We start from the raw sequence: 26,397 nt of genomic DNA on the forward strand, positions 1-26,397 counted from the left end.
AACAGTCTACAGCTGGTCACTCTGAGGCTCGTCAGTGCTGTGGCCTCAGTACCTTCCCCACGAAAGGGCTAGAGATCTGCTCCTTACTCAGATGCAAGAGGAACTCTGGGGTAACACACCCACCGAGGGCTTGAGACCTAACGGTTCTGCACAAGGTGGACATGTTCTTGTTGGGGTGGGAGGCGGGAGGTGGGCGCGGGGGCGAGGATGGAGAGCCGAGACCACGTCGGCTTCATTACCACCAAGCAGCTGCCGATTACTCTGGGGCTCAATGTCTCTCTACTTCTCTAATTTCTGGAGCTACCAGCACTGGTTTCTGGTGAAATGGAGTGAGCCCCTTACTAGTCCAACTCAGTGTGCTGTGGGGTTCCTTGTCCTCTGAACAGTGCAATTACAGAACCTAGTTTAATCTCCATTCTTCTCGCCAAGATGAGCCCCACGACTGCGGGAACCCTCTACCAAATACAGAACTTAAAACTGAGACATACCCTCTCCTCACACTGAAAGATACAAGAAACAGCAGCAAGAGTCCCGCCCAGAAGTGAGCACTGACAACAAGCACACAGCCCCGGGGGCCACGGGACACCTGCGCCGGAGGACAACTCTGAAACACTGGAGCTGAAACTCGCACCCCAACGTCTGCCAACCGATGAACAGCAAACACGCTACGAGTAAGCAAGCCCTCCGGGACCCCCGGCACTGAAGAAGTCGAAAAGGGAGGCGAGAAGAGAAACCATGAGATGGCCCGCAGGTGACAACCTTCTACCCCAACTCCAGCGCCAGAAACACACTCCCCAAGACCGTCCCAAGTGCCCTCCAGGGACTCCTCCCGCCTGTCCGTGGGGGCCGCACACCGCGCTCCTGCCCCTGGAAGCAGCAGCTCTTCTGGCCACAGCTTTCTCCCTTCCAGCCCTAGACGCCTCCCCTCTGACCCCGCAGGACCCTGTTCACAACTGGACTGAGCCTCCCGCCCCTCTCCTTCCTGCTTCTCACTCTTCCTCGCCTGTCCCACCTGACCTGCCTCACAGAACACAGTGGCATCTTCTCGAATGAAGAACTCTCTAGGTTTTCAGTTGGCCCCACTTATACACACACAAATTCAAACATGTCACATAACTCTGATGTGCTCCACTGAACAGAGACACCCACACTGGCAGCCTCGGGACGTAATACATGTTTGCCCAGTTGCATCGTCCAGAGGACAAGGTCTGGACCAGGTGTTTTAACAAGAGTTTCCAACTAATGAGACAGAATAACCACCAGCTGCTCAATAAAGTAGGCTGTACCAAGAAGCACTGGGTGAACACTGCCACGGGAAGCAGAAGATAGGCGATTCGTTTGGGCAGCAAGTGGGAGACGGAACTAAATGTACCATACGATTCCTTTCTGGAGTCATGATTGTATAATCAGCTACCAAAAATGTTACAGAGTGCAAATTCTGATGAACAAGATTATTTCACTGAAGATCAACAGTCCATACACTAATTCCTCACTGTGAAACTGTGATTAGAGGAAAACAATTAGTGTGTCTTGCCTTTTTAATAGGAACTGTACCAGTTGACAAGTGGGAAAAAATTTTTAACAGATGAAATGCCAGTAGAAGGAATGGTTGAAAAATAATCTTTAAAAATCATTCTGCAACCCTTAATGAAAGCAAGAGCGTCAGGTAAAGATGACCAGTGATGCTAATATCACAGGTGAAAGGTGGGTGGGGACCTAAAGATCCACAAGGCACCGCAGTGTCACCGCACGGATCGCCTCCTAGTCACAAGCATTCAGGAGGAAGAGCAGCACCACAGCTGGGTGGCCGTCTTAACACTGTGGCTAAGCTCAGCTTCACTAACGGGGACGGTCAGACACGGGGAAGTATTCCTGTCAAAAACGCATCACCAGAGTTATTCACACTTTAAGATCAAATTTCCAGTTCACTAGAAATACCAGAGTAGAGGAACACATTCAACATCAAAGGATGAAAGCTGCCAAGCCCAGAAGGAGGAACATTCTGTTAAGACACTGGCTCTATCTTTCCAAAGTTAAAAAGGTAATGACGTAAAAGGGGGAAGGGGAAGCGACCACATTCTAGATGAAAAGACGCCAGCATTTATGGGTGAGGTCATGGTGTTTAATATACTCTGCATTCGTTCAATCAAATATGCAGGTAAGGCAAACAGATAAAATGTTAACTGCTGAAATTAGGCAGGAGTGTGTGTTTACGTGCTATATGATTCCATTTGCTTTTTTTAAATAACAGAACATTTCAAAAAGAGATGGTGACTCCACATCAGAGGACTGGCTTCCTGAAGCAGGGCTGCTGGGGCACAATCTCCGTGCAGATCATAACCTGCGAGACACAGAAGCAGCCTGATCGCCCGCTGATAGAGGACCAGACGAAGCAGCTGTGGTGCATCTGCACAACGGAACACTGCTCAGCCGTAAAAAAAGAATGAAATCATGCCACCCGCACCAGCATGGATGGACCTGGAGATCGTCACTCTAAGTGAAGTAAGCCAGACAGAGAAAAACACCATGTGGTATCACTCATACGTGGTATCACAAATAACACGAACTTATTTACAAAGCAGAAAGACTTACAGACACAGAAAAGAAACTTCCGGTTACCAGGGGGAAAGGGGATGGGAAGGGATAAACTGGGAGTTTGAGATTTGCAGATACTAACTACTATATACAAAACAGATAAACAGCAAGGTCCTACTGCACAGCACAGGGAACTATATTGGATAATCTTGCAGTAACCTACACTGAAAAAGAATGTGACAACGAATACATGCACATATATGCATGACTGGGACATTATGCTGTACACCAGAGATGCACACATTGTGAACGGACCAGACTTCAATTAAAATAAAAGTCACAACCTGCTTAAACAGCTTCTGACACTCGCCCCCAAGGCCGGCCTTCCACCAGCACCGTGGGCTGTCAGACCATCAGGGAGATTCAACATACAGACATGCCTCAAATGGCCGCAAACAGATGGAACGACACACCACACCGTGTTCTTGGACTGGTGGCATCAATACCGCTAAAGTGACAGTACTTCCCGCGACAATCTACAGACTCAGTGCATCCTTATCAAAACACCAAGAGCATTTTTTCACAAAACAAGAACGAGAAATTTAAAACCCTTCATATAATTCCCTCCCATTTTTGCTTTTTGTTTTTGGAGGAGTCTGTGTGTGATAAGACTTCAGAAAATTAAAAAACAGTGTGGGAGAGGTTTGGAATAAAGAGTGAAGGACAGACTGCTTACTTTTCTGTACTGTGGGAGAAGAGCCTGAAAGGAACTGAGCACTGGGCCACACGCCTTCTGATTCTCGGGAACAGTGAGCAGAAACCCTGCAAGTGTCCCATCCCCACCCCCCTCCCGCAACACCAGGTAGCCCCCTTCGTCTTTAATCTTCACAGCAAAACCTGCCCAGAGCCTAGGACACACTGATCGATCACTTCAGCTCGACACTCAGGAGTACTTCCCCTCCCCAGGTTTTCAAATGTATTAGAATGAAGTTATAGAAAGCATCCTTACTTTATTATGACTTATGCATTATAATGTATGTGGTGAAGTATATGTAACATAAAACTTACCATTTTAACCCTTTTTAAGTGTAAGTACCATGAAGTTTATTTTCAACAGCAGATTTAAAACCTCACCGAGGGTCACCGGCACCACACAGGCACCTATGTGGGGCGGGCAAGGGAGGAAGCGGTGAGGCCGAGGCCCCGCGGGTCCCGCACCGCAAGGCACACTGTCTGCTCGTGAGGGCGATGCCACAGGTTGACAGGCGGGCAGAAATGAAATATCAAATGCCCGACTGCTTTACAGCGATGCTTGAAGTACTTGCACCCAGGTTACTACTTCAGAGTGCTGAGCTCTGCATGATCAGACCCTGCCCCTGTGATTTAAAACTCACGCTGTTTCTTAAAACAGGCTTACTGGCTGACAGCAGCTACGCTACAGTGGATGTGCCTCATTTTTCCAGAAGAATCTATTGTATAGAATAGGTCCTGAAGATCTAAACAAAGGACCACTAGCTCAGAGGTCGTGTCTGTATGGGCAGACAGGGCTCGGTGCGTAAGGCCTATTCGGTTGGTGACCCTGGAATAGGTTCATTCCTCAAGCACCTGCACTGGCCAAACGCTAGAGACGCGGTGAGGACAGCGAGACCCTCCCGGCTTCAAGGCCAGTTTCAGGAGACACCTGGCAAGCGTGCAGTGAGACCCACACTGTGTCGTGAGGATACAGTCCAGACTTCCCCTGAGTGGGGGTGGGGGTACACAGGACCCTGATGTTATACACACACATATAAAAGTCACCATCTCTGAAGTTTTAAAGTAAGCATATATTACTTCTGTAATCGAAAAAAATTAACACAAAATAAGGGCGCAGGGGTGTTGGTGACTTTTCACAACTGCACCTCAGTTTGCTTCCTCATCTGCAGGAGAGACTTCCTGCCCATCTATTACGGCTGCAGGGAAGATCCCACAAGCAAACGCATAAAGAAACCTTAAACACAACAGAAGATTTCACACAGGCCCCACCTCACCTGAAGTCGCTACGGGACGGGCAGCAGGAAAGACATGATCTTTGCCTTGCTGCCATACCAAGGACTGGACTGGAAGAAATGTCAAAGTCACCACAAGTTCTATGTGTTTATGACCCAGGGTTCTCCTACAGCTCCGACTAGACTTTGATTTCTACATCTCACTTCTGTGACGACTGACCTTTTACTCAAAGACTTAACAATCGAAAGCCTGCTGGTTAGGTGATTGTACCCACTCGCAAATCAGAATCGAGTTCCCTGAATTGTAAGAAGCGTTTGTGAAGCAAAGGCACGGAAAGGACCAGGATAAGGATGCCCGGGGGCCTGTCCTACTAACGGCAGAGCTACTGGTTAGGCTTCTCCAGAGGAACAGAACCACTGGGACGGAGTTCTGCTGGCACCACACAGAAGCCTGCGTTTTACCATCACCTTCGAGTGAGACCTTAAATCTGCTGTTAAATAAACTTCCTACACATGAAATTTACCTTTATGTACCTAAGTCTGAGATTACATTAACATACACGTGAGCGTTCGTATCAAGACTTAGTAAGGAAGTGCCTCACGTGATCACGAGGGCTGAGACCTCCCATGATCTGCAGTCTGAAGGCCTGAGAATCAGGCAGGCTGATGGTGTCAAAGCCTGTCTGAGACTGAAGGAGACAACCTGCAGACAGTGAATTCTCTCGCTCAGCCTTTGGTCCTAGTGAGGACTCCAAGGACTGGATGAGGGCACTCTGCTTTGCTCAGTCCACAACATAAATCTCATCCAGCAACAGCCTCGCAGGCACACCCAGATTAAGGCAAATGCCTGGGCCTTCCTGGCGGTCAGGATGACATGAAATTAACCATCACGCCGGGGTAGCAGATACGAAAACCCAGCTGGCTGCAGTGCTCAGGCCCGGCCCCAGCTCTGTAGGCAGAGGAGGAAGTGCTGAAGAACAGGTTAGAAGTTTCATAATACTCTGCTCCTACTTCAAAGGCTACTATTCACAGGTTACTACATGTGTAGGTTTACAGGGACTCTGTGCTCACAGGATTTTGGCAAAACAGAGCCACGCGCCTCACGAAATCACCAATGCACAGCTTGCTTCGGAGAACATCTGGGAGTATCACCGCTAAACAGCAAGTCAAGGAGGAAGCGCACAAGCACCACAGGGAAAAGGGAAAGGGCCGAGCACCTGTAACTGCTGGGCCGGGCCTGCGTGCTCTTCCGCTGCCCGCTCCGCGCTGCCAGGCGGTGGTGCCAGCTCCACCTAACTTTGCTCTCTGTAGTCAGTCTCCCTGCTGCTGTTGACCAATCTTGATGCAACTATGAAATCACATTTCAAGTCAGGGCACTGTCCGTTAAGATGCTGTTTGGCTTTCATATATTTGGGAGAATTTGTCTGAAGAGAAGATACTGATCTTAATTTCATCATTTTTAAGACCGTCACACTGTGATGCAACCATCACCACTATTTCCAGCACTATGTCATCAGGGCTAACAGAAACCCTGCAGACTGAGCAGTAACTCCCCGTTTCCTCTCCCCCAGCGCGTGGGACTCTGTCCTACTGCCTCTGGATCGCCTTTTCTGAGTAGCTCGTGGGAGCACATGCCACTCGTCCCTTCCTGACTGGCTGGTCTCAGTGAGATGTTTCAAGGTCCATCCTGCCGCAGCCGCGCCGGAACGTCACTCCTTTGTATGGTGAGCATAGGCCACTGCCTATACGCCGCGTTTTGCTTATCCGTTTATCAGCTGATGAACATGCGAGCTATTCCTCCCTACTGACTGCTGTGAATAATGCTGGCATGAACAACAGTGCACAAGAACCTGAGATCCTGGGTGCATACAAGTGCCCTGACGAATGGTCATCCTGTGTAAGGCAAAGCCAACTGCTCCCCACAGCTCCAGCACCACTTTACATTCCCACCAACAACACCCCAGGTTCCAACTTCTCCGCATCCTCACCACCATGTACTTTCTGCATTTTAAAAACAAGAGCTGTCACAGTCTGTGTGAAGTACTCTGTCATGGATGATTTGAATTTCCCTAACGGCTAGTGGGGACATGTGCTTCTGTGAGTGGGTCAGCCATTTGCATATCTTCTTTGGAGAAATGTCTGTTTGGGTCTTGAGCTCATTTTTAATCAAACTGCTTGTTTGTTGTTGACTGTAGGAGCTTTAAATATGTATTCTGAACATTAAGCCTTATCAGAGACACGATTTATAAGTATCCTCCCCCATTCTATGGGTTGTCTTTTCACTCTTGATTAGTGTCCTTGGAAACACGGAAGTTTTAAATTTTGAGTTAGTCCAATTTATCTATTTTTCCTGTTGTTGCCTGTGCCTTTGGTGTCACATTCACAAAACCACTGCCAAATCCAATGTTGTGAAATTTTCCCATTTTCTTCTAAGGATTTTATACTTTTAACTCTTAACATACAGGCCTCTGACTAGTTTTGATTCAGTTTCTGTACATGGCGATAGGTCAGGGTCCAAATTCTTCTGCAGGCAGATGCTTCCCCAGCATTGTTACTGTTTGTTGAAGACACGTGTCCTTTCACCACTGAATGGACTTGGCACCTCTGCCGAAATTCAGTTCTGGGCTCTCTGTTCTGTTCCACTGGCCTACAGGTGCCACCTCTGTGCGGGGACCACAGCCCTCTGATTACTGCAGCTTTAACCAGGAAGTGGGAGACCGTCAACTGAGAGCTTGGACCACTCGGGGCCCCGTGATTTTTAACTTCAGGGTGGGTTTTTCTATTTCAGCAACAAATGTCACCGGGATTTTGATAAGGACTGTACTGAATCTGCGGACAGCTCTGAGCATTACTGTCGTCCTGTTAATACTAAATATTCTGACCCATGAGTGTGAGATGCCCGTTTATTTACATCTTTAATTTCTTCCAGCAATGCTCTATAGTTTTCAGTTTACAGTTTCAGTCTTTCTCCCCTACCGAGTTAAACTTACTCAGGTATTTTATTCTTTTTGATACCACTGTACATGACATTGTTTCCTTAATTTCCTTCTTAGATTGCTCATTTTTAGTATAAAGGTTTTTGTGTGTTCATTTTCTATCCTGAAACTTTGCTGAATTAGTTTATTAGCTCTAGCAGGTTTTAATTTTTTAAAAATTTTGTATGAACACGTATGAGATAATGTATCTGCAAAAAATACTCTTTCCTTTCCAATGTGATGCCTTGTCTTTCCTTCCTGTGCCGAGCTGCTCTGGTTAGAACCTCCAGCACTGTGTTGAATACAAGTGGTGACAGTGGGTGCCCCTGCGCTTGGTTCCCGATGTTAGAGGAGAAGTATTCATCGCTCACCACTGAGGACGATGTTCATGCTGAGCTGTTCATGTGTGGCTTTTATTACGTTAAGGTAATTTCCTTCCATTCCTACTGTTCTGAGGGTTTTCACCATGGAAGGGTGTTGAATTTTGTCAACGGTTTTCTCTGCATCAGTTGAGATGATGTGGTTTTTTCCTTTCATTCTGTTAATGTGGTGAGTTAATGATCGCTATTTGGTTATGGAGCCATTCCATTCCAGGAATAAATCCCACTCGGTCGTGGCGCACAATCTTTTTAATACACTGATGAATTTGATTTGCTGGTGTTTTGTTAAGGATTTCTGCGCCACTCTTCCTAAGGTATACCGATCTGTAGTTTTCTTTCTCTGCAGTGTTTGGCTCCAGCGTCAGAGTAACGCTGGCCTTACAGAATGGGTTAACAAATGTTCCCCTCTTCGACTTGGGGGAAGAATCCTTACAGAAGGACTGGTGTCAGTTCTTTGAATGTCTGTGAGACTTCAGTGACACCATTAGGGCCAGGGCTTTTCTTTGTCGGGAGGCGTTCTGATAACCGGTTCCATCTCCTAGCTTGACAAGCATGACATTCTATTTTCTGTTTGGTCCGAGCAGTTTGTGTCAGTTCCATCCAGGCGATCCGATTTGTAGGCATACAAGTGTTCACAGGACTTTCCTAATCCTCTTTATCTGTAGAATGGGTAGTAATATCTCCACTTTCATTTTTGATTTTAGTAACATGAGCCTTTTAAAAATTCTTAGTCAATCTGAAGGGCTGTCTGTGCTGATCTGTACTATTTCCTTTCCTGCTACTAGCTTTGGGTTTGATTTCTTCTGTTTCTAATTCCTTAGGAAGTAAAGTCAGGTTGTTGATTTGAGATCTTTTTCAATGTCAGCATTTACAGCTGTAACTTTTCCCCTGAGCACTCCTTTGCTGTGTCCTGTAAGTTGGAGTATATTGTGTTTTCATTTTATTTGTCCCTACATATTTTAAAACTTCTCTTGTGATTTCTTCTTTGGCCCGTTAGGCCTTTGAATGTGTTGTTTGATGTTTACAAATCTGTGGGTTCTCCAGCTTTCCTCCTGTTAACTGATTTCTAACTTCACTTCACTGTGGTTGGGGAAGATACTCCGTACGACAATCTACTTTTTAAAACCTACTGAGACTTACATTACGGCCTGGCCTATAGTCTCTCCTGGAGAATGACCCGCGACCACCTGAGAATAAAGTGTGTTCTGCTGTTCTGGGCAGGTCCTGGGCGCTTCTGTTGGATCCAGTCGGTTTACTGTGTCATTCAAGCCCTCTGCTTCCTCACTGACCTTTACAGGACCTCGGCCGCAGGACAGACAGGCCCGGGCACATGGCAGCTGGTTTCTGCCCTGCAGCATGGCCACCAGAGGGGACGGGGTGCAGGGAGCTGGGGCCAAAACACCTGCTTCTGAGGACGAGGTGCACGTGAGAACTGCAGACTTTGGCCTCAGCAGTGAGTCATCAGCAGAGCCTCTCATCCCCACCGGCTCCACCAGGAAGAAGGCCAGTGGCCTGAGGAGGACCAGGAGTCGGGGCAGAAGGCCACAGAGCCTGCCAGTCCCCCGCCCAGCCTGGGGCCCCCCTCCACCCACGGCACCAGCAGCAATACCGGAGCCTCGGGAATACCAACTGCCCCAGGGTGGGGCCCTGGGCAGCCAGAACCTGCAGGGTGGCTGGGTGAGGCCCGAACTGTTTCAGGAAGCACCACAGCATGGTGAGCCCAAGGCTCCCCTCTGATGGCCAAGGACAGTCAAGCCATGCTCCCTGCATTAAAAGGAGAGCAGGAGGACACGGAGCCCCAGGAGCCTGTCAGGGGTCGGCCAGGGCTGGGCACACACGGCTGCAGGTTGGGGTGGGGCCAGAAGTACAGGCCGTGTGCACTTGGACGCCTGGGCGAGAAGTCCTGGTCCAGCGGACAGAGGGGTGTTCTCTGCAGGGGATTCAGTCAGAAGGGTACCCAGCACCGCCATGGCCCGGAGCCACCTGGGGACAAGAGGGGAGGCCATCCTGGCTACAGGCCCGCCCCTGCCCTACCTGGGTGAAACTCGTGAGACTGGGCTGTCTTCCCGGGGGCACATCTCCCCTCCCCAGCTCTTGTCTTTTCTCCCAAGCCGCTGCGGGAGGGGGTTCTTGTCGAGCCCTTGGTTCTTCCAGCTCTCACAATGGACTCGATGCTCCAGAGAGCCGCGTCACAGAAGCCCTGTCTGCATCCTCCGTGCACAGAACTGGGGCTGTGTGTGGCCCAGTTGGAGAAGCAGGTAGTGATGTAGTGCCCGGAGTTAATCAGAACAACTAAATGGAGGCAGGACCAAAAGAATGACCGTGGTAACTAGTTAACTCGCAACAGTGACAACTGTGGTTCTGAAGGGAAAGGGCTGGGGGCCACACCGCAGGGCAGAAATGCAGAAAACTGTGTTGCCTTCTTGTACTAATATCACAGACTGTTTTCAGGACAGAGGGGAACTCCTGTCCTGAGGCCTGTGATAATGAGGACCAAGACCCATGAACCAGCCTGTGTGGGGAGTCAGGGAAACGGTGGGGGTGTGGTCCCCCAGAGCGGCTTGGGGCCACTTTCCTGGGCAGCTGAGCTCCCTGTCGTACCAGAGTCGGGCCTTCCCACCGTGACTTCTCCTTTCTGTAACGGTGGCATGGAGCCGTCTCTCCTGAGGCCTGACCCAGGCGTGGGCCATTTCGCAACCTGCGTTTTTAGGGGAGCTCCACAGTGAGCCAGATAGCCCGGGGTCCAGAGGGAGGAGGCACGATAAGACAGCAGCCCAGAGGGATGGAGGGGACCGAGGAAAGGTGTCTTTGAAAACGCAGCTCCGTATTCCCAGGGACCCGGTAACTCCCTTTCTAGGCGCCGAGTTTGTGTTTCAGACGTCGTCCAGGAGTCCCTCTTGGGTGCCTGGGAAGCGGGGGACGTGCTTCCTGAGACCGAATGAGCTGCACAGTCCTTCATCCCGCAGCCACCCTGCCCGCAAGCTCGCGTCTGATCAGAGGGGACGCCCCTCCATGCCGAGAGCAGGGACAGGGGAGCAGGAAGAGGGCTGGACCCAGTGGGGGTCAAGTTGCACCCCCTTATCTCCTACTCTGGTTTTCTTTACACTAAGCAGCCCCAGGTGCGCTCAGCCAAGTGTCACTCTCCTGGAAATCTGTCCACGGCTCTCATCCACTCCAGGGCGAGTCTCAGCTCCTCAATGGGCTTTGGGGACCCTCCGTGATGTCCCCCTGCAGACCTGTCACCTTGCACTTTACTCTCAGGGAACCAACAGTTTCCCACAGATACTTCTGCACGTGCAGCTTCCTCCCTGGGGAGCCTGCATGCCAGGCACTTGGTCCAGCACCGCTGGGCTCCCCAAGGTGAATCAGACCTAAATCCCACCTGAAGAGCTCACAGTCCAGCTGGGAAGACGAGACGAGACCCAACTGCAGCCCAGACACCTGTTCACAGGGACAGAGGAGGACGCTCACAGCACCGTGCATGCTCACCTGCAGGGCAGCCTCTTGAGGGAGGCGGTGTCTGGGGGGCCCTGGTGCCTGGGTTTGACCCCAGGACATGGAGAGGAGGCCTCTGGGAGAAGGAAGCTGGAGTGTCAGGCACACACGGGACAGAAATGGGGAGCGAGGCTGGGGAGTGCAGGTTGGACTGGCCCCCCTTGCTCCCAGGACCACCGCCAATCGTGCATTTTGTCTGCGTCTCCAAACCTGAACACCCCCAGCTCAGAGCCTGGGAGGCAGTTGGCCCCGATGCCAGAACCTGCGCTCACTCACGAGGCGGCAACTCCTCCTCCGTGAGCCCTGGGCCCGCTGGCTGGCCCGGCGGCTGCCCACTTCCCTCCTCAGTCCGAGCTGTAATAGGACAGTTTAACCGGTTTACACTCAGGCTGGGTTTGTTTCTCCTCCTCCTTTTCTCTTACTGTTCCTCACACTGAACAACTTCAACTGTCTTGACCTTCAGCAAGCTGGTTCGCTCTTCCGCCTGCTGACCCCCTCTGATACAGCGTTCGCTTCTGCAGCTGAGCTTTCCTGCTCCAGAACGTGCCTGGGTCCTGTTATAATCACTCTCGACAGCCTCGTTCTGTCCAGACACTGTGCTCCCCGTTTCCTTTACTTCTTTGCCCATGGTTTCCTTGGGCTCCTTGAGCATTTTTAAGACGGCTGATTTAACGTCCCTGACTAGTAGCTCCAACATCTGTGCTTCTCTGGGCAGGTTCTCTGTCAAACCCTTTTTCCCCAGTGAATGGGCCACACGTGCCCATTTCTTTGCACGCTCTGTAGCTGCCGCTGTTGTTGTGAAATGGACATCCTGAGTATTACCACGTGGTGTCTGGAGACCCGACTCCCTCCCTCACGGGCTGCCGCGTGCTGACAGCTAACGGCCTGCTTGTGCGCACACCACTTGCTCGTGAGAGACCAGCAGCCTCTCCATGAAGCACTTCACCCGAGCAGGTTCCGGAGTTCCACACCAGTTCATTCCACCACTCTTCCCAGCTCAGTGGCCGGCCGCTGACGTTCCCACCTCCGGCACCTTGCACAACATCACTGCGGTCTGCAGTCTTTTAAGTTAAGTATCCATGACCCAGTCCAACTTTGAGACCTTGCCCAAACTCTAAGCCCTTGAATCACTGCTAATTCTCTCTGCAGAAAATGCCAGGGACACAAATCTTTAAACTTGAGGTACGATTTGTTTTCTCGTCTTGGTAAAAGATCCAGGGAGTCACTCTTAAAGGTAACGCCTTCCTTAAACCTCTCGTGAGCACAGAAGACACAGGAAAGGCTTCCGTACGTGGCAGGAGGCAAAGACGATCTCATCTACCTGCAGAGACCCCGAACACCACACTAGCGGCTCCGGGCTGAGCGCCATCCAGGCACCAGGAGGGGACGTGGTCTGAGGAGGTGCCACACGGGAGGACGACCCCGCACCCTCCTCCGCAGCCTGCACTCCGGGACAGCCTCCCAGCAGTCCGAGGCTGCAGCTGAGTTAACCCTTCCAACCCAGGGCCAGCACACATCAGTGCTTAGCTTCCTTTGTCTTAACGGAAGTGTCTTTCTGGAAGCATACATGCTAAAAACACAAAAACATGCTCCATGCAGGGGAGTCCTTAGCTCTCACTCCACAAACCTCTCTAAGACATGCCTTTTTCGAGGCAATTCATTTTTATCAGGCAGGTAAGCCAGGTGTTACAATATGAAAAATGGATGTTCTAACAGTCAGCAATTCCCAGCAAACACATTCTTCCTCCAATTAACAGCCATCAACACTGCCATCAATCACACCAGCACTGATCAGTCAGGGGCCACGCCACGAATGTGACGTCATCGCTGATGACAGCAACAGGGGACGTCTCTGTGTCACCAGAAGCTAATACAAACCAGGAAACCACACCAGCAACCCAGCCCAGGTATCTTCACTTCCTCTCCCCCGGGGAGCAGCTCCCCCTGCTTCCTCTTTCGACCAGCTCTGCTGGGCTCGCCCCTCCCACTGCCCATCTAAACAGAGCCCCCCCAGCCATCATGCCCCACAGGCCTGGACACATCACATCACATCTGTGCTAAATCCTTTCAACCTTGTATTTTTCTTGTCATTTCTTTTTAAATCTGTAAATATGGATGGATGTCAAGACAAAATGCAGTTAATGTGAAAATGAGAGTACCACAAACGGCCTCTAGCCATCACAGTCCTTCCTACCTGAGCTCTCGAGTAACAGCACACCCGAAAGACGCAAAGCCCACCGCACCTGAAGCCACGAGGGCAGTACTGCACGCCACGCCCGCTCTCGCTGGGCTCGGTCCCAACTCTTCCTCCCTATTTCCAAGGCCTACAACAACCTCAAACCAATCACGCCAAGAATCCAGATGCCTGCTTCCAGGTTCTGGCATGTTAACACACTTGGAAGGTCAGGTCCCCTCCTTGATGCATCTCTTTCAGCCCAAAAAAAAAAAAAAAAAAAAAATCCAAGCAGGAAGAAAACTCTGCCCCTACTTCAAAATACACATTCAAATACATGTTCAAAACATTTGAGTACACATCAGGCAGGCTGATATGTATCATTAATGACCGTTATAAAATGTAGTTAGATTTTTTAAAGAAGAGTACAGAACAAATTATGCTCCCATTGTTTGTTAGGTTGACTCATTTTTGTAGGTCAAAGCCAAGCAATCAGAGGGTTCCCCGCTGTCTCTGGGCAGGAGGGCCTGAGGGGGGACACAGACTCGCTCTCAAGGTTTCCTTATGGATCAATCAAGTATATTGTTACCTTTTCACAAAAGATGAACACCCGTCCAGAGGCCTACCACGAAATCCTTTTTCATGTGATGTCATCCCCTTCTGTAGCCAGCCGCTCTGAGCCACACAGCCAGGACAGTCCCTCCTGGACAGGCACCATCTCGCTGCCCCGGCACCTCCCTAGCACAGCACCCGGCCCAAGGCAGGCTCCGGAGCGCACACCTGGCGGATGGCACCTCCCCGTCCCGTGTCACCGGGAGCAGCAGCGTGTTCTCTACCACAGGGGCGGGGGCAAAACCACCAACTCAAACCTCAGATCTCGCCACGCACGCTTTGCTTCTGGCCTGGGAACAGCCACAGGGGAAGCTGACTGTGTACACCACCCGCCCAGCGAGGGGCCCCCACGAGCTCCCAGGCCCTGGCCCGGCCCGAGACTCGGCCGGCTGGGCTGCCCTCCACACACACAGGCCACGCCTCTATCTACAGCACGGAGGGCCACCGCCAGGCGAGGCCGCTGGGCAGTCACACGTGCACAGGACTTCGTGTAACAACACGCAGGAACGACCAGCTACCCTTCAGAAGACAACAAGCAAGAGAAGCCAGCAAGGACCTGGCTGACCCGGTGCACTTCTTTTCTGTCTAAAAGGCGATTGTTCTGCCCAACTCAGACTGCTAATACTTCTTCAAAAGCCCTGAAAATAAGACTGGCCCAGTGGTCTACTGTTTATCTGTAAAAATTAATTAACCCCCTTTATCTGTCACAATTAACAAACAGAAAAGAAACATTTTTTTCACACCTGCCAAGCCTGGCTCATTCCTACAGAATTTGCTGTGAACAACCCTCACTAGGAATGACAAAGAAATCTCATTTGTCAAGGTTAGACAGGAACACTTAACACGAGGAATCCATGAGAACTGTGCCTGTTCAAACACTGCAAGAAAAGACCAAGACAGGAAATGCTTAAAAGCTTCATGAACATAATTTAAAACCTAATACTTGCTTTCCGAAGTTTTTTTCCAACCCATTACACAAGACAATAGGGATACAAGGATCAAGAGATCCGTACCATTGCTCCACCACACCCACGGCTCACCAGGGCCAGGACTCAAGTTTTCTGTTGCACGTGTGCGAGGCTGGGGGGCGGCAGGTGCATGATTAAACCTACTGACCGAACGAACAAGTATGTCGTATCTGCCCCAGACACTCGAGGGGCGAGGTGCGGTGTAGCTCCTTCACTCTACCAGAGCATCTTACAAAAAGGCTTCCTGTACATTTCTTGATAAATGAATCTGCTGGACAAACCGATCAAAAAAACAGGACAAGAGGTAGGAGCACAAATGTAATCAGAAGCAAACATGTCTTTGAGCATAACTTCAACAGGGTTCTATGAAAGATGGAAAACCGCCCAGCTCATCAGAATGTATCTGAAAGAGAGAAGCAAGGGAGCCAGTGGCTCTGTCCCAGAGACAAAGAGTGGAGCAGGGAGTTTAAAAAAGACACACAGAGGTGGGAAATCAGCGTGTGCAATAGAAGTCAGCGAGGAAGGGATGACGATACAATGAAGTACTGGGGCAACGATGCAGCTGGAAAAAGATTCTGACACCACGTACTACAGAAGCATTCCAAACATGCTAGTACTAGGGGAAAACATTTTTACTGTCCTAGGGATGGGGAGGGTCTGAGCACAATACGAACCCAGAAAACAAAACAAGTGGACACAGGTGACTACAGGAGAGTTTCTCCAAACAAAAACAGAGCATCAACCACACCAAGCCACGTGGAACAAGCCAGGGACGCTTGCAACATGAAAAAGGGTCGACATTCCTGCTTTGCAAAAAATATCACTGCATTAAAAAATTCTTGCTGTATGTTAAAAAAAAAAAACCCTTACCTGGGCTTCAGAGAACAAAAGCCAATTCACAAAAGAAAAATAAATGGCTTTTCCTTTTTTAAAAAGTTCAATTTATTTATCAAAGAAATGGAAATGTTAAATAAAGAGGCACCATTTAAATGTTCCCCACTAGTTAAACCGGCAACCACTACGAAAACTGACAATCGGCAGCTATGTAAAGAGAATTCTCAAGCTACAACTGTTAAGTACACAACCTTCCTGGAGGCCGTACAGTCATGAATATCACACTTTAAGTATAAATAACCACTAAATCTTCAGAAAAGCATGAGTGGACAAAGACTAACATTAAATAATTCTGTTAAAGAGAAAAGCTGAAAGTAACCAGAACGTTCATTTAGAGCATGGCTGAACTACGGGGCAAGCAGCGTCACACGGGGATCGTGAGCAGGATGCACGGATGACGAAAGGTGTCCAGCGTGCAGAGAGAACCTTTAACAAGCAGGCTACAGGAGTGGGTACTGTGCGATCCCCTCTAAAGATAAACATGTAAGTTTGCAAGTAGAATCACCAAATTATCCAGAAAGATGACAGAGAACTATTCACTTCAAGACTTCTATACTGATTCTGCAATTTAGAAACAAGTTCATTTTAGGGAAAAAAATCTAACCACCTAGCGATGAGATCACCTTTGCCCCTCACAAAAAAGTGAATGGGCAGGGGGAGTTCCACGCAGGTGACAGCTTTTCAAATGGCTGAGAGGGTCCTTTAAGTTTCAATGGTGTCATCTTGCCAGTCAGGATATTGCAAAAGCCACTGCAGTACGACCAACAGCCAAAGACAGTTACAACACGAAGGGCCCTGTGGACAGTTATTCCACTGCAGCAGTTCCCCCTCCACAGGAGACACGTCCAAAGACCCAGGGGGTGCCCGAAACCACAGGTCTACGCTCTGTTCTCCCTACACATGCACACCCATGACCACGCTTAACTCACAGATCAGGCACAGAAGGGGATTAACAACAACTAACAATAAAACAGAACTGTCACCATATACTGTAATCAAAGTTATCTGAATGTGGCTCTCCCAACATACCCCACTGTGCTGTACTCACACACATATAAAATACGGGTCACAGGGATTCGCTGGAAGGGGACAACATTACGGGTGAGGTGGCCAGGAAAAGCTTCAGAGGTGGAACTAGCGGGTGCCTGAGTCAGGCAGAACGCCAACAGACAGAGCACAGGGAGAAGGAAGTGGCAGGGACCAGACTGAAGGGAGCAGGGAACGAGGCTGTAAGGAAAAGGGAAGGAGAGCAACTCAGGGCGGCACAGGGTCTGCACGGAGAGGAGGACAAAGCCAGGAAGACCGGCTGGAGACAGTGTGTGCAGGGCCACAGCGAGGGGCAAAGGGAACACAGGGCTGCGGGGCCAAGGAAGGAACAGGACCCGAGGACCACTTACCCCAGGACCACTCTGAGACCGCCCGCAGCGCTCTGGAAGAAGGAAAGTGCAGAGGGCAAGGGAGGACTCAGACTCAAACCTTCCTCTCACACCTATGTCCCGCGAAGGATATTTCAAGGCACACGAGTTGAGGTTACCACACTTGACGTTTAAAAGAAATAGATTTCTTAGGACAGGAAGGAGATTTGTGAGTGACATCACAGGCAACTTGGTACCTGCTTAGCATTTAAATTACCAGCCGACTGGAACAAGAATCTATAAACGAGGCCTTCTTCCCTCAACAGCTGCTACCTACTGAAGCCAGCCCATGCAAAACCAGTGCCGCTTCCCACCTATCTCCAACTCAGTGCTTTCCAAGTCAACGGCAGGAGCGCGCCTCTAGAGCCCCTGTGCAGTGTGACTCACTCTAGCCAAGTGAGCCGTGAGCAGAAGTGACGTGTCACCTCTGGGCTGGAACGCCTAACCACGGAAGCGAGGCTGGCCAACAGTTCTCCTTTGCTCTGCCAAGAGGACCAACAGCACCCCATCCTGTGGCTGCTTCTTCGGCTGGAGTAAGAATGATGCAGAGGCCCTGGAAAACCCATGCCGAACCCGCTCCCCGAGCAGAAAAAGGACCCGCGGTGTTTTTAGCCATTCTGAGGACACCTGCTACTACAGAACAATCCTGGGTTCGACCCCCAGCACCTCCGTAAATAAACACACCTAACGACCCCACGCGCCCATCTGTGAAAAAGGCCGCTCTCCCAGAGAAGGTGCTGCTCTCCGCACCACCCCCGGGGTGGCAGACACACGTGCCAGTCCCGGGGCCTCCACGACACTGGGCGTGTTGTTCCAGGCTGGTTCTCTCATCTGAAAAACGATGTGACAACCCAAAGGCTGCTTAGTCTGACCTCTGAAGTGAAGCACAAACAACGTAATAGTTGCACTTACAAAACGTGAACAGACTGTTCACATCTGTATCTCTCTACACACACTTGCTCAACGCGTCACACTCACGTGTGCGGAGGGAGAAAACGAAGGCAGCTTCCACAGAGAATCAAGTTCCCTGGAAGCAACTCTTGTTCGGAGGACGCTGCAGCCCCATCGAGGTTCTCGAACAGGACGCCCAACTGCTCTTCAGCGCGGCAAGTGCAGGCACCAAACCAAGAGCTGCGAGTCCTCATTCAGAAACCGGGACAACCACGCCTTTTTTTTTTTTTTTTTTTTTTTGGTAAGACAGGTTGGAAAGCAAGCAGCTAGTAAAACAGTTACAGAGAACTGTTTTCAGCAGTTAAAAACTTTTTGATATCGACCCTAGATTATCTCAAGCATCTACCCGATAGAACAGATCACCCGTAAACTGCTAAGAGCCCATGTGGGCGGGCGGGCTGAAGAGGAAAATCAAGCTAACAGCTCTCTTTCTTGGTCTCATCCCTCAAAGCCAGCTCCTACTTGTAACCTGTGCTGAAAGACATTTCTGAGGAAGTCCCTCTCTGAAGGTTTAGGCCTACCATCTGTATCTCAGTCCTCGCCCCACTAACCTCTCAATGTGTGTTTCCCTCAGTGAACTGTAACACCAAGGTCACCCCTCACCTGTAAGTGGGACCCCATCAGTCTTACTCAACAGGCTTGTGAGGGCCAAGTGCCAGGATTCTGCCCCGTCCGAGTGCCAGCAGTGAAGCACCGCCTGCTCAACACACACCCTGCAACACGGCGCTGGAGCGCCCTCCGCCCCCCCGACCCAGCCCCCCACACACCGTCGTTCCCACACCAAGACGCCACACTCCCTTCACCTGCCTTGCCGGTTCCCTGCCTCCACGCATTTGCTTACACCGTCCCCTCCAACCAAAAAGGCTTTCCCAAGTCGCCCCTCCTTATCAATTTACCCAAAAACCTACTCAGGACCCACCTACCCCCATCACTGAACACTTCCAGTATTTTCTTTAAGCTATTTTCATGACTCTCCTCTGCCTCAGTGTTACCCTTATTCCTAACCCTCCAGGGCTCTTTATTTTACCCTCCCCACAGCTGTCAGCAGTGTCTTCTTATAGTAGACAGTAACATCGTGTCAAATGAACACAGAGCACATAATTTATCATTCAGGAAAGCGTCCATATTAATCACTGGTCCAGAAGCATAACTTACATGCTACAAATAGTAACTTCCTGTGCCAAGTTAGAACTGGAAAAATATTTTTAAGTCTACTGAGTAATATTTCAAGACTCACCCTAGAATAATGATTCATTCCTGCCCTCAAGCAGATTGGAGTGGGGGAGGGGCAAAGCCAAATAGTATTACCCCCATCAAACACGGTCCACAGCGGATGCACGAAGCTCAAGGTCGCTCAGCCAGAAAGCTGTTGGTCAGACACCAGCTGATACCTGAACGGTCAGTGAGAACACGCCAAACAGACCTATTTCTAGCACGCGTGTTAGGAAACCCAGTATTTTAGGGATGCAAGTGTCAGACCAAAGAAGACCTTCAGTGAAAGCACTGTCTACCACAGCTACGTTTATACCCCACAGAGGACCCTTCAAGCCAATGTCACCACCAGGCTGAGTCCAGATTACAAATGCAAAAACTCACCCGTAAGGGCAACTATGGAGGGCTCACTGCTCACCAGACTACAGTCATTCCGGTTTTCTAACCCCAACGAGTTTCAGAGGCATTTACAAGAGGAAGAGTCAAACTACAACACGTTCTGCTCCAAAAACTGCCCCCTACCCCCAGATGCCTCTGCTAGGACTGAATGCGGCCAGAGAGAGACAGGCTCCTACCACAGGGACAAGATGAAAGTTAACAAGTGTTAGCAAACACTAATGAACTCACGGAACAGAAACAGACTCACAGACAGTGAAAAAACTTATGGTTACCGGGGTGAAAGGGGGTGGGAAGGGCCAAACTGGGAGTTCGAGATTTGCAGACACTAACTACATACAAAACAGATAAACAACAAGTTTCTACTGTGCAGCACAGGGAACTACACTCAATACTTTGTAGTAGCCTACAATGAAAAAGACTATGAAAATGAACATGTATGTATATGTACGACTGAAACATGCTGTACATCAGAAACTGACACACTGTAAACTGACTATACTTCAGTTTAAAGACAAACAAACAAACAAACAAACAAACACAAACAAGTGTTAGCGAAGATGTGGACTAAGTGGAACTCATCCACGGCTGCCAGGAGCGTGAAGCGGCACACTCTGGAAAACTGGCGGTGTCCACGGAGTGCCGCCAACGCCGGGACGGCCTGAGCTGTGTGCCCCGCCCTCCCCCACTGAAACCCTAACCCCTGGTACCTCAAAATGTGAGTATCTGGAGACGGGGACTTCAAAGGGGCGACTCAGGCTAAACAGGGTCATGGGGTGGGCCCTAATCAGTCGGACTGGTGTCCCTGTAAGAAGTGATCAGGACACAGACCCCTACAGAGGACAGATCACGAGAGGACACAGTGAGAAGACGTCATCTTCAGGCCAAGGAGAGAGGACTCTAACCAACCCTGCTGACACCTCCATCTGGACTTCCAGGCTCCAGAATTATGAGAAAATAAATTTCTGTTGTTTGAGCCACCCAGTCCGTGCTACGCGATACAGCAGCGCTAGCAGTGAACAGATACACCCTCTGGAACAGCCTTTCCGGTCCGCGGTAGTAACCATGGGAATGTGTGCCTGTGCTCCCCAGAGGACAGACCCAAGAACATTCACAGAGCTTTATTTCTAACAGCCACGGACCACAAGCTTCCCAGACGCCCATCAGCGAGTTAACAGACACGTTACGCTTCACCACACAACGAAATACTACCAAGCAATGAAGATGGAGTTGCCGCTGCACCCAACAGAGAACCTCACAGGCAACACTGAATTAAAGAAACAGATACAAAAGGGTACACAGTGTATGAAGCCGTTTACACAAAGTCTAACCCAAACAAAAGTAAACTACAGTGTTAAAAAATCAGCAGGAGGGGATGATAACGACTTGAAGGAAGCAGGAGGGGACTTCTGAGTTTATGAAACTCTCCAAGCTGTTCACTTACTTGTACTTTTCCGTATGTTCTACTTCAAAGTTTACTAAAATACATAAATGACAAATTACTTAAAAATAAGGGCAACACCATGTTACCCACTGTCACCATGGCAGTAAACCTTATTCTGGAACTGAGCGCACCAGGGTCTTCATTGGCTGCCACGAAACCTCTGAAGCCACAGCTCGCCTTGGATGCCTGGCATCCAGCCACTGCAGGTTTACTGGGAGAGGTCCCACAGGTCAGAGGACCCAAAGACTATCCAGGGCCCTCTGAAGTTGGCTTCTCACAACACATCATTACAGTAAGGTACTGAAGTGTACATCCATAAAAATAAAATAACCAGTTAGCACTTCGGTTTTCCTCTGGGTACTGAACTGAATTTTTCTTCTTCTTACTTCTGTATTTTCCTAGTTTTTTTTTTTTCCCCTAAAGAACTGACTCATTTAACAACCAGCAAAAGAGAAATGTCATTTTAAATAAAAGGTAGTGGAAGAAAGATACATTTTTACAAGGAGTCAAATGCTGAGGGCTTTCTAGCAATCATGAATAATCAAAAGGGCAGGACGGTGCATCAGGAAGAGCACCGCGCCGTCTCGCAGACCCAGATCAGCACCCCAGTCCTCTGAGCACCCTGCCTCAGCTCCCTCAGGCAGCACAGAAACGGCCACCCTCTAAGCCTGCAGGGCTGCTGTGAGCGCCAGCTGAAATCCTACGTGAACTCTAAGTACTACACAAACATTAAAAAACACTTAAAGACAAATAGCGTGTAGGAAGGTCTCCACAAAACACGAACGCTCTTTAACAACCATCACATGAGTGGCGCAGGTCAGGAGTTTAGAGTGGCTGTGAACCTGCAGGCTGCCCAGTGACCCAGAGTGACTTCTGGGACTGCTGGGTCAGTAAGTGCTCAGAGGATCACTGGCAGACTGACCAAATGCCATGTGTAAGAGGCACAATTTTCCATAGTCTGTGCTGTTACAGCTGGGTGTTTTAAAAGTTAATTTAAAAGTTAATTCACAGCAGCTTTGTGGTATACTCTCAAACAATCCAAACTAAAAAGTTTATCAAGTGGAAACAATTTTTACAATTAAGATCACACACAAAGATCGGAAACCAGTGATGTAACTACTTATCCCACGAGGTAATTTTTAAAGGGTTCCCTAACTGAGCTGGGAAACTCCAGGAAAGCCACGTGTCCTGAGAGGGTGGCGTGGACAGAGGCTCCCTGCCCGCGTCTGGAAGCAGGCGCACCAGCAAGCCCACGGGCTCCCCAACACCGCCCGGTCCCCAGGCTCCCTGAGCACGCTCCCTCCGATCTGCTCCGTCCTGACAGCGAGCAGTCCTAGGCAACCCGGAAATGGACAACAGAGCCAGTCAGACGGAGCTCCACGGCAGTGGTGACATCACCCAAGCAGAGAGCCCCAGGCGGCCTGCGAGCCCCTGCATTAAGCGCTGCATCTCCCGGCAGATGAACAAGGCCAACACTGTATGTCACCGCTGGAACCAACTCCCAAGCTCTCTTCCTCCCCCACAGAGACATTTTGCAAGTAGCTATTCTTAAATTTGTTTTTGAAATCACAGCCTGGAGCACTAAAATTGAAACTAGCCGGAGACAGGGTTTAAGAAACCTGTTCTGATTTCACCCTCGGCATCACTTTTCTCTTTGATTCGCAAATCACACTGACCACAACCACCATTAGGAAGTTTTAAAACATAAATGAAAACTATTTTTCTGTTTAATGCCACACGTGGGAGGAAAAAAGCAGCAAATAGAGGGAAGATGCTAGAGCAAGACCCTGAAGAGGTCAACACACTGCAGCAAACTGCAGACAGGGGAGCACAGAGACCCACTAAGCAGCACTGACAGACACGTGTGCGGTGACGGAGGGCTGGATGGCTGGGAACACAGTGGCAACCTGCCTGGGCCACAGGAGTCAGGAGGAAGCCGGGAGCTGCAAAATGGGAGGACGGGGGTTGATTTCTAGAGCATCGGCCTGATCCTCAGGGGATGACATCAGCGCCAAGGGGAACCACTGCTGTAGCCTGACGCAGGGGCTCCTCCTGACCTCCCCGGAAAGCCCTGCCTGTAACCCCCAGTCCACTATCTGGTCACAGTCTTCTCAGCCATGTTTCAATCACACAAATGGAGAGTTATACAATTTATGATAGGGATAATGATAAATATGGATGTCAAATCTCACAAGGGAATAGCACATAAAACGACTGTCCCATGTGTGTAGTCTGGGTTTGCTACCCCTTTGCAGAAAAAGGCCAACGCCAAATGTAAGGGCAAAAATGTTACTAGCGCAGATCCCTCTGGACACTGATTAAAAGCTAATCAGATAACCAACACCTTTTCGTTTCACTTGGTGGTGGGGTCAGGAACTGGATTCAAAGTCACCCTTTAGTATAAAGCAACGCTCTTTGATTATGGGGTTTGGGGGCTTAGGCCTGGTTGGCATCAAAAACCATTTCTGCCCCAGGGGACTGCTAACCATTATCTGGAGGGACACACCCACGTTCGCGTCTCCTCCACTCAGGCAGTTCTACCACAACACAAACAGCACATCCTCTCTTGAAGAAGGATTTGCGGGAGATGGGGTGGGGGTTTCGTCCTGGACGACGTTAAACTCTGTCAGCTGTAGGACAGACCCAGCACGCCAAACTCGGAGAGCAGTGCTAACGTTCACAGTGCGAGACGGCGGTGACACCAGCTCCCTCCTGAGTGAGCAACGACACAGGTGCCACTGCAGCAGACGGACAAACAGGCTGAACGCGGAAGGTTACTCTTCAAAAACCATGACCAATTAGAAACTGCGATGTTAACGTCTACGTACTCTCTTCAAAGCCAAATCAAACCATACCTACGCTGTTGTTAAAATGAACAAAACTTTCAAACTTAGCCAGAACTCTCTGCTGTCTGTATTACTACAGGTGCACTTGCTGAGATGAGAAATAACTCCTCTCTACAAAACCCTCCAGTTCTACCTCCAAGCCACTCCACAAGAGAATTCCTGGCCGCGATCAATCACCGGTTTTAAATTCCTTGAGGATAGGAACCACGCCACCCTGAGTCAATACCCGGCAACGCCTGATACATGGTACGCACTCAGAACACCTGACGGATGAATGAAAAGGTACTCATCATTCTCTCCTCTATGTGCAAACATAATTTAAGACTACCAGACTTATTACTCACTCACATACAGCAGGCTGCGTAACAAAGATTAAGGAGAAAAAAATCAGACAACAGGGTGTTAAGCACTAAGCTTCAGCTTAGACAGTATCTTCAGGAGAAGCACTCACAATTCACTTTCCAGTTCTTAGACTCAAATCTGAACAAACTCTCCTAAGTCTGAAGAGAGAAACACACCAATAGGAGACTTTATTAATCCACGGATGGGAAGTCATGCGGCTAATCAGCTGCTTAAGTCACAAGGAAGAGACAAGAGCCTGTTCTTTTGGACTCCAAAGAGAAGATACAGTATTTTCCACAGCAAAGAACCCACTGGCGGGACACCCATGCGCTTAAGTTGTAAGAGAGGTTCACGTAGTAGAATAGCCAGACTAACTCATTTGACAAAAGATGTAGGAGAAAAAAATTTCAAACTTCAATCAAGTACTTTGTTAGAATTCTAGAGATCCTAATTTACTGGCGCTACGCTACAAAAAAGTGTGTCAAAAATCAAAACTGCAAACGGAGTATGTGACGGTTTTAAGGCAGAACTAACGTTCTGGAGGCGGCTTTCAAAACGACATCACTAGAAAGAAAGAAGGCGAAGAGAGGCAGATACAAGCAGCAAAAGGCAAATCACAAGCTTCGGGGATGTCTGAAAGCAGTTCCACACGGCTGAGTGTAGTGCTCTGGAGTCGGCCGCCTGGACTGGAATCTCTGCTCGGGAACTTCTTGGCTGGGCGACCTTGGACAAATGACTTAACCTCTCCGATCTCTGATTTCCCCATCCATACAAGAGCACAGTAGTGGTACTTCAGAAGGCTGTTCTGAGAATTAAACGCAATAATCTGTGCAAAAGTCTTGCCACGCTGCCCAACATACAACAAGCGCTCCAATGTTCGCTACTGTTCTTCTCAATTTTCCCAATTTTACGAACCACTCCTTACGTTCGAGTACACCCGACCTGAATGCAGTGAGAGGGCCCTGACGCGATCGGAATCCAAACACAGCTCTCTCCCGCAGTAAGTTTGGAAACTTCCTTCAGGATTCACCGTAACGTGTTTATGACAAAAAGCTCCCTGTCGCCGGAGCCAGAGGCATCTCAAGTACACAGGCGCCAGATGCGAGCGCGGCACGTGACCTGACTCACCGCCCGGACTCGGGGCCGGGCCGTCGGGAGCCTCTCACCCGGCCCGGGTCAGGCCGCTCGGCCCTGGGCCCGCGCCGGGCCGGGGTGGGGTGGGCGGCGCCCCCGACGCAGGCCGGCCGGCCCCCGCCCTCGGGTCGCCGCCCCAGCGCCCGCGCCCCCAGGCCGGGCCGCCCTCGCGGGTCTCGGGCCGGGCGCCACCGGGAAGCAGCCGAGCGCTGCCGAGGTCACACCCGCGACCTCTGACCCCCAGGCGGGCGCGGCCGGCCTGCGCCGGGCCCTGCGCGCCGCGGAGCCTCCCCGCCAGGCCAGGCTGGGCCCGAGCTGCCCGAGACGCGGACGGCGCGCGCGCCGGCGGCCGAGGGGCCGCGGAGGGGGATGGGGCCAGGCCGCCGCTTACCGCGGCCGCTCCGCTGGGGCTCCGGACCGGGCGCGTCGCGAGGGCTCCGTCGAGGACGAGGCGCAGGGAGGACGGGGGCGGAGCAAAGTCCGAGTTCTGGCTCCAGCGGGCTCCCCGGCCTGTCCAAGCCTCCAACGCCGCCGCTACCGCCGCCTCAGGCTTTATGGCCAAGACTCCGGCTCCGCTCCCACTTCCGCCACCGCCGCCGCCCCGAGCGGAAGTACCTGTCACGAGACGCCCGACGCCAGG

The 26,397-nt window shown here is 50.4% G+C and overlaps 1 protein-coding gene across 3 annotated transcripts in view; it reads right to left on the reverse strand.

Moving 5' to 3' along the window:
- The window catches only part of RAB7A (RAB7A, member RAS oncogene family), a 54,845-nt gene extending 28,490 nt beyond the window's left edge, over positions 1 to 26,355 (reverse strand). Inside the window, exon 1 of one of the 3 annotated variants that reach the window (XM_072941976.1) lies at positions 26,149 to 26,355. The gene's annotated coding sequence lies outside the window, so the exon portion shown is untranslated. Of the gene's footprint in view, positions 1 to 25,548; positions 26,080 to 26,148 lie in introns of those variants that run through there. The other 2 variants (XM_072941977.1, XM_072941978.1) reach the window with 2 other exon arrangements.
- Positions 26,356 to 26,397: the final 42 nt, after the last annotated feature.

The sequence above is a fragment of the Vicugna pacos genome, chromosome 17 (assembly GCF_048564905.1).
Source record: "Vicugna pacos chromosome 17, VicPac4, whole genome shotgun sequence".
Taxonomy (NCBI): Eukaryota; Metazoa; Chordata; class Mammalia; order Artiodactyla; family Camelidae; genus Vicugna; species Vicugna pacos.